General features: G+C 34.8%; 1 pseudogene; it reads left to right on the plus strand.

Annotated features, from left to right (window-relative positions):
* Window positions 1-380: 380 nt before the first annotated feature.
* Window positions 381-1,084, plus strand: LOC107032178 (annotated as a pseudogene).
* The last annotated feature ends 7,771 nt before the right edge of the window (window positions 1,085-8,855 follow it).

Raw genomic sequence — 8,855 nt, forward strand, 5'->3', positions numbered from 1 at the left:
TCACATGATTTAAGGATATTTTTTTTTATGTTTTTTCCTTAAAATATAATTAAAAAAACTGATACGTCATCAAATTGCTAGAACCTATGGTAGGTGGGCGAAAAAATTATTTTGGCCTTTAACTTCAATAATTTATATCTTAAAATGGAATAGTTTAGATATAAATATATTTTTGGCCTTTACTTTAATATTTATAACACAAAATAAAACAAAATTTAGTATCAAAATATAATAATGATGCTATAATTCCACTGGTTCATGCCCAAAACAATTTAAATAGAAACTATTCTCTACTTTTCTCCAAAAATAAAATAAAGAAAATGTTAAGAGTATAGTGTGTGCCTCGAGAAAATCGAGCAACAGGACACCAAAAGTCGGTCATGTCGACGACGGAGGCTACCCTTCCCACCGCTGGTAACCGTCATTCTTACTGGTGCTACAACTGCGACGATGCCTTTCACCTAACCACAACCGCCGGCATCAACTCCTCCTTTCGTTGCCCTCGCTACTTTCATCGCCACCTCCTCCCTAATTACACCATTTCCAATTTTATACCTTTTCCTCAACATTTAACTCTTACCAATTATACCCTTTCCACCAATGATTGTGTTACTTTTAATTATTCCAATTCCGATATTGAATCCGATGAGAGTGATTCCGACGATCTTTCGTTTGAGTTGTTTAACTCACCTCAAATCGTTCACCGACTCTTAAATTGATTATCAACTCACTTCTGAGTGTGAAAATCGATTAATCATCGTAAAATTGATTGAAGAATTTGGAATTGATACGGAAGGGAGTCAATTGCATTGTAAGCATTTTTTTGATAATGATTGTATTATCCCTTGGCTTAATCGGAGTAATACATGTGCACTCTGTCTGTATAAATTGCCGCAAGAAATATAAGATGAACTAGAAGTGATTTTGGATGGTGATATTGGTGGCAGAGAATTTCGAGAAAATTTCACAGTATCAACAGCATCAACCTTGACTGAAGTTGGTGAGGATGATGATCTTAGAGAAAGGGATCTGGATGCAATGCGTGATGAAGACGGTGATATAATGATGGTTGATGCTTGAAGTTCAAAAGAGATATATATAGACATGTATATAACTATGTTCGGTACGAATTTATCTATAATGTGTTCTGATTTTGTGAAAAAGATCAAAGTTTTAGTGGGAAAGGAAGTGTTATTTAGCTGTCCTCTCTTATGTTATAGGATCATAATTTAGTTGATGTTCATATTTTATCATAATTTCATATGTGGAGTTTTTTTTTTCATGTATTCACTTTTGGTGGCAGTTTACTATAGAATTTTTATACGTGCATACACCCACATTGACCCTTCTATGGCAATAGAATTTAGTGTAAATTTATATATGGAAATTTTGATTTGGAGGTATTTGAAACTTGCCATGAAGCTAGTTTTAAGAGGAGAGTCTTTGGAAAGAATAAACCTTTTTAAGTAAAACACGGGAAACAAATGATATGTACAATTGCTAAGGATTTCAGAATTTAGAAAAGAGGTTACAAGAAGAAAATACTGAATGCACCATAGAATTTGTCATTGTTGTTGGATGTACCTTTTAAGACCTGACCTATTTCTACCTAATGCTTCATGTTTGCAGTACCTAGTAGAAGAACGTGGTAACTCGTGGAAAGCTTGGAAGAATGGTATTCAGCTGCATCAGTGTCCATACTAGTAAATATGGGGAGTTGGTTGTTGCTATTTCCCTTGTGAGTGGTGGGGGTGTTCGGATCTTATTTTCACTACGTCAAGTTTGTAGCGGTCAACTTTGAAGGATTTCATAATATTTGTCCATACTAGTCCCTTAGAGATAAAAACCTCCTCTATGTTCAAGATTATCATGTCAAGCAATGCAATGTCGTGAAGTATATCTTCAAACTTTCCATTTAATTTTAGTAAGGTTCTATTTCATAATATTACTTCAATCAAGAAGTATGCTCTTTTATATAAAATGTATAAACTTCTTTAATTTTTTTTGTTATAAACAAGAAACTAGTGATGATTCCCACCCCATGTGTTTCAGTTAAGTTTTGGATATGATTGAATTGCTTCAGATATATGTAACAGAGGGTGAAGTCGATATGTATGGCATATACGATCTTCTTGGTAATTCCATTAATTCTTGAGTTTTTTTGCATTCCCAACTGTATTCATTTGATCTTCCATGTCAAGTACAATCTATTTTTGAGGTCACTGTCATTGGTAAATGATGATTCTTTGTACTTATGGGTTGAATTTAATCTTACATTTTGAAATTTGTAGACGGCATGGTATAAGTGTCACAAATGTTTTGAATATAAATAATTCAAGAAACCCTAAGTCTAGTCATGATATGGGAGTCAAGAAACTGACTAAAAACTAGGAACCAAATGGGTGAAAGGAACCCACTAGTGAAATCCCACATACCTGGTGATGAATTCCACAGAGAAATCTTTAGATTATTGGGCTGGAACTGATGGAACCTTGTTGTGTTCTTTACTAGGGTTCTTGACATTTTTTCTCCTCTCTTGTTTCTAATTTTCTATGTTTTGATTAATGATTTCACTTATGTAAGTTTTAGTTATATTTCTATGCTTAAACTGAGTAAAATCTCATGATTTAGGGTTTAAACGACGTATGGTAGGGTTAAACGAAATAGGATTAGACCAAAAGACTCATGAATTAACTGATGTCGGAGTGATCTATGTATTGGACCGACGGGCCATCTTTCAATTTTATGGTCCGTAGGTTGGTTCCGTAGTTCGAGTCTGGTCAACAAACCTTCACTAAAATAAGCATAACATTTTATTCGGAGGTCGGATTGTAGCAAACTCGGTGGCTTTGGATAGAGTATTCACTTATCTATCACATAATAGGTCATGGAACACCTAATTCCTTTTGTGCTAAGATTTATGACCACTTGAAGTTAACACATTCAATAATTCCCCTCTAACTGACTGCTAACGTTTACAATACGGTCACATCTACGGTACGTAGACCTACGGACCGTACTGATCAATCATGGTTTATGTCATAGGATGGGTAATAAGGTCTTGATACATAGATCGTGTTATGACTTACGGACCATAGGTGTGTTTGTGGGTCGAGACTTAATCGATTTTCTGAGTGGGGTTTTGGAGAGGGGTTGCAGTGGTGATTTAGGACCTACAACACGGGCCGTAGATCAGACTATGGTTCGTACATGGTAATCGTAGGTTACTCTTGTAAATTTCTGAAAAGCTAAGTTCTTGTTTGTTTTTCGATACGGGGTGTTAGAAGGCTAGACTTTAGGCTAGACTTTAGTGGGGGGTAAATTCTCTCTTGAGTAACTTATCCCGAACCAACTTCATTTGTCTCAAACACTGAGTTGCAGACTTTAAGAACAACCTCTGCCTTAGCCCAATCACTCTCTCGATCTGAAAGTGTGGGAAAGGGACTAGAATTCACTATCTAGAGATGAACCCATGACGAACCAATAACAACCAGCTATTAACTTAGTAGTCTTACTTTTAAAACCTCTCTCTCGAGCAATAAAAAACACTAAGGTAAAATCGTATTTCCAACTACAACATCATTTAGTTCAAACAAAACTACAAAGTGAAATCACATTTAAACAACGAATATACTAACAATAAGCAACACCCAACAATAGATTTAACTCATATTCACAAAATCACAACCCAAGAATTGAGGTGTTAGCTAGACATAGAAAAAGGGAAGAAAATGGTACCAAATCGAAGTAACATCAACTAGGTGTGATTTATCTGCGCTTTAATCGAGTCTACGATGAATAATTTTCAACACCAACTTTTAATTTCTTCATGTTGAGAATCTTAAAATCTCAAAAGTTCAACAAAAAAGATTCCCAAGAGCTTTTCAGAACTCAAATTAGAAGCTAAGTCTAAAAATTATTGTCTTAAACTATGAAATTCGATAGAAAGCTTAAAATATTAATAGGTATTCATAGTTTTCAAAAAGTTATGCTGCAAACAACCACTTGGATAAAATTTTTGGTATCACCGATCCACTCGGTGATCCTCCCTTTGGTATATTTATTGTTGTCTTGCGTTAGCCTACAACATCTTTGCATTTTGAATCATTAAGCGACATAATAACACTTCACGAAACTGCTTTGTGACACGCCGACTGCTCCTCGTCACCGCCAATTTTATTCCTTTCTTTAGGGCTCAACTCATTGGGATAAAAGGCGAGGTTGAGACCTTTTGACGACTTGCTGAACGGGTTTAGTGATCCATTCTTTCAACTGCCTTTGTTCCTTTTTTGCTTGATTTTTTTCCATGCCTTTTTCTCCAAGTCTAAATACCTGAAACTCAGTTATTCTATCAATTTTCGAGAAGAAATGAATTTGAGTACACTAAACCTATAAAAATATAGCCCTGAATAAGTCCAAATTGTCGACTCATCAGTCTTAAAATGGAATTTTGTAAATATCACCAGTCTCGTAATGTGTAAATTTATCTAGGAGGATTGTCTATTTCAAATTTAAAGTCTTTTAGTGGAATTAAGGTCCTTAGTGGAAATTTGTAAAATTTTAGCCTGTGGGTTGACTTTGGTCAACATTTCAGGTTTGGATGCTCGAATCGAATTTCTCAAATTTTATTGGTTTTAGGATATTGTTATTGGCCTAGAGGAGGTCGTGGATAAACTTTCTAAGCTCATGATCTTAATTTACCATTTAGACGTAATGTTTGTTCCTTTTGATTTTCTCAAATTTAGAATCAAGGAGACCTTGAATTCATCTTTAAATGGTTCTCTCAATTTTGAAATATCGAGTTTAGTCAAGTTGAATATCTGGTTTGTGTGTACGAGGTTCCGAAAAAATCTTGAGGGTATTTTCAATGAATGAGAGTTTGATGGTTTGCCAATACTGATGTGTTTTGCTTTTGCAAAGGATCATCTCACTTTCACGAACATTGCTTTTGTAGCGATCCATTCACGTTCGAGAAGAGTCAAGTTCCCTTGGACCTTGATTTCACGAAGATCCACTCAATTTTGCAATTTTTACATTAATGAAGGTGGCTCGCAAAAGTGAGAGGCCCAATTTGCTAAAGTGATAATTTAGAGGGTTTCAGCCTGAAATTTCAGTGTTTTGCACCCATTTCCCCCTATTTTTAGTTTGGAAAACCCATGGTGGATACTTTTAAAGAGATCTTTCATGTTGAATCATTTGAATTAGTCTTTCTGACCCTAAAACGTCAATTTCCTAATATCATTCTTGTTTTTTAACATAAAAAATTTGAATTTTGATTGACTAAGTTAATGGTTTTTCAAAAATATGAGTTCCAAGTTAAAATAGTGATTCTAAACTTATTTTAACTTCTTTTCCAAAATGGGTTTCACCAATGACTTCCATATGGCTTGTGTATAATTTTGAAGAAAAGATTTTTGGATTGAAATTTCTTTTTTAGAATGGATTTTTTGGTTGATTTGACCCATTTTTAAAACGGTATGATATGAATGTTGTTATATATAGAATCTTATTTTGGTTAACTCTTTGATCAGGTTGTGTAGATTTCGACATTTTTTGGAAAGGAAAATTGCATGTCTCATATTAAATTTTGATTGAATTATGTTTAGTGAACATCTATACCTTGTAAATGACGTATAATATTGTATTTCCCTTCATTATATGTGTTCATCAGTAATGGAAATAAAGTGATGAATTCAATTACTTCACTTGCTTGATCTTAATAAACAAAAAGGGATTCAATAAAAGGGAAATGTGTCTATTGTTGTGTTTTGGTGAATTGCATTTATGTTGATCCTAAATTGTTAGATGAAATGCTTTGATTACATTATTGTAGACTAGAGTTGCTTGAGTCTATTATCTCTTCCTCATGGCATGAAATTGACTATTTGCATTGATTCTTGTACATTGTGATCAGACATGTGGTAATAAAGCCAATGAGAAATGGTTTCGGCTGGTGATATTGTGCCGATTAGAAATGGTTGTATTAAGTGACATTGTACAAAGCTAATGAGAAATGTTTTTTGCTAGTGATATTAATCTAATGGAAACGAGAGAACTCAAGATTCAAAAATATCAAAGTAAAAATATATTTTAAAAAGTAATATGCCATTATATAGTCGTCATATATGTTAGGTGGACGAAGATTATATTGACAAACACTCCTAAAAGAATTTGTAGACAAACATGTAAGGTGTGTTTAGTATTGCGAAAAATGTTTTTCAATTTTTTTATCTTTGGTTGACTAAATTATTTTGGAAATGATTTCCACATAAACTATTTTTTCTCAAAAGGAAGACAATTTTTATAATCATTTTGAAACTCACACCTCTACTTTTTGTCCTAACTTAAGTATCAGGTACAATTTTCAATACTAATACTAGTTCCAACATGTGATTATAAAATCCAGAATCGATGCTTAATCTTAATTCAAGAACTAACTACTATGTTTTGCATTAAGAAATGTCAGGTGTCATGCCCCGAGCTACCCCCGAGACGCGAATACGGGACCTAGGACCACAAGTAATCCAAACCTAACCCTGTTAGCAGGATAATGAACATATTAAAGAAAATAATTGATGCGGAAGCTAAACCATAATTTAAAATGAAAATATGGGGATAATCCATATTCTATAACTGAGAAAATTAAAATACTAACGAGTTTAATACAAGGAAGTTATTTACTCAATACTAAGCTGAAACTAAGTATGTCTGAAAATAGCCTCTAAATTGACTAGAAATGCTGGTACAGTCCCCAGCTAAGTCTAGCAAAAACTGAAAGTAAAAGACTAAATACTGAAAAAAAACTCATTACTATTGTCCTCGGAGAATGAGGACTCACTAGTGAATCTGCTCAACTGGAGATCGAAAATCGATCTAAGCGCGATCTGGATGCTGAGAACCTCTACCTATATCACGAGAAGATGTAGCGCACGTATGCGTCAGTACTTGAAGGTATTGAGCATGTAGGATAGAATAAAGCTGAACTAAAACATAACTGAACAAGCACAAACACAAGTAAAATGTTCTGAACCTGATATAATGAATTCTTAGATAGTTGAATGCAATGACCAATTTATAACATGCTGAAATAGAATTAGAAATATACTGATAAATGGTCAATACAATAGAGTCTGACTGAACTATGGGAGTTTCTAATGATTGATATAAAACCACATGAGTTAAATGTGGAGTCCGATGTATATGCCCCATCAAGAGGACCCAATACACCCTGCCAGAGGTATAAAGGCATGATGGCGTCATCACTAAACCGATGCCCACAAAGGGGACTTCCAACCTACTTGACTAGTAATTCTGTTACGCTGAACCCTAGTCCGACTCATTATTATGCTACTCCCAATGAATTATGTAATTAAGATATTATGACTAAATTTATGTAAATACTGGATAGCTCAAAATTGAACATGCAAACTTAGAATGCAACAATTGATATGATAATTATGCATTAACAACTGAGGCATGTATAATTGAATAACTGAAGTATTTGACCTAGCATGTGTAATTCAAGATCTCAAGAAATACATAGCAAAGGTTGTGAAATTCATGTAATAAACTGAATAAAAACTTCACAATCTGATTTGGAACATATAGCTAACTAATTATTAATGATTTGCTGTAATTCTACAAACCCTAGGTTTAACCATGATAAGAGAATCTAGAATTGACGACTAGGGATCTAATGGATGAAAGGGACCCACTAGTGAAATCCCACATACCTGGTGATGAAATCCACAAAGAAATATTTAGATTTCGGGGCTGGAGCTGCTGGAATCTTGTTGCGTTCTTGAATTAGGGTTCTTTACCTTTTTCTCCTTTCTTGCCTTTAATTTTCTAAGTTTGGATTTATGATTTTGACTTAGGTAAGTTCTTGTTATGTTTCTAGGCTTTAAGATGACCAATATCTGATGATTTAGAGTCAAAACAACGTATATTTGGGGGTAAACGAAGTAGGAAAATACCAAAAGACCACTGAGTTATTTGCCATCGGACCAAACGAATACGTGGACTGACGGGCCATCGTTCTGTCGACGGGCCGTCGTTTGGGTCCCTAGGTTGGGTCTGTTCGACATGCCTTTACTAAATGGGAATAACGTTTTACTCGGAGGTCTGATTTTCGCAAGGTCGGTGCTATAGAAAGCTAATTGAATTATCTATCTTTTGGTATGTCATGGGACACCTAATTCATTTTTTTTCTAAGGGTTATGACCATTTAAGTTTACCTAATAGTATTTCCCCCCTAACTAAGTGCTAACTTCCATCTACGGTCAAACCTATGGTCCATAGATAAACCAACGGTCCGTGATGATCAATCGTGGTTCTTGTAAGATGCTGGTGTAAATGGGATATTGATCCACAGACGCAGACAATGGATCGTAGTCTAACTTACGGACCGTAGGTCTGTCCGTGGATCAACTCTTAGTCAATTTTTCAGGGATGCATCATGGGAGTGTTTTGGTCACAACCGAGGGATTTACAGTATGGGTCGTAGATCAGACTGCTGTCCGTCGATAATGATCATCGATTGCATATACAAATTTCTTAAAATCTTATTTTTTTGGATACAGGATGTTACATCAAATATCGATTTACATTTAGTATTTGAATTTTGGATTGAGTATCAAGATCGAGTATCGAGGTCAAGTTTCATGAGAAGGTCGAGTCTTAAATTATTATTAGGGTAGAGGGTTGGGTCTGAAGGTCGAGGTCAAGGTATTGTCTTAAACAGATTCTCAAGTTAGGTATTGCCTCTCGAGTTGAGGTTAGGTTTCAGGTTAGGGTTGGATCTTGGGCTTCATTCAGGGTTGGATATCAGTTCGGATCAAGTCTCAGGTCCGGTC

Source organism: Solanum pennellii, chromosome 1 (assembly GCF_001406875.1).
Source record: "Solanum pennellii chromosome 1, SPENNV200".
NCBI classification, from domain to species: Eukaryota; Viridiplantae; Streptophyta; class Magnoliopsida; order Solanales; family Solanaceae; genus Solanum; species Solanum pennellii.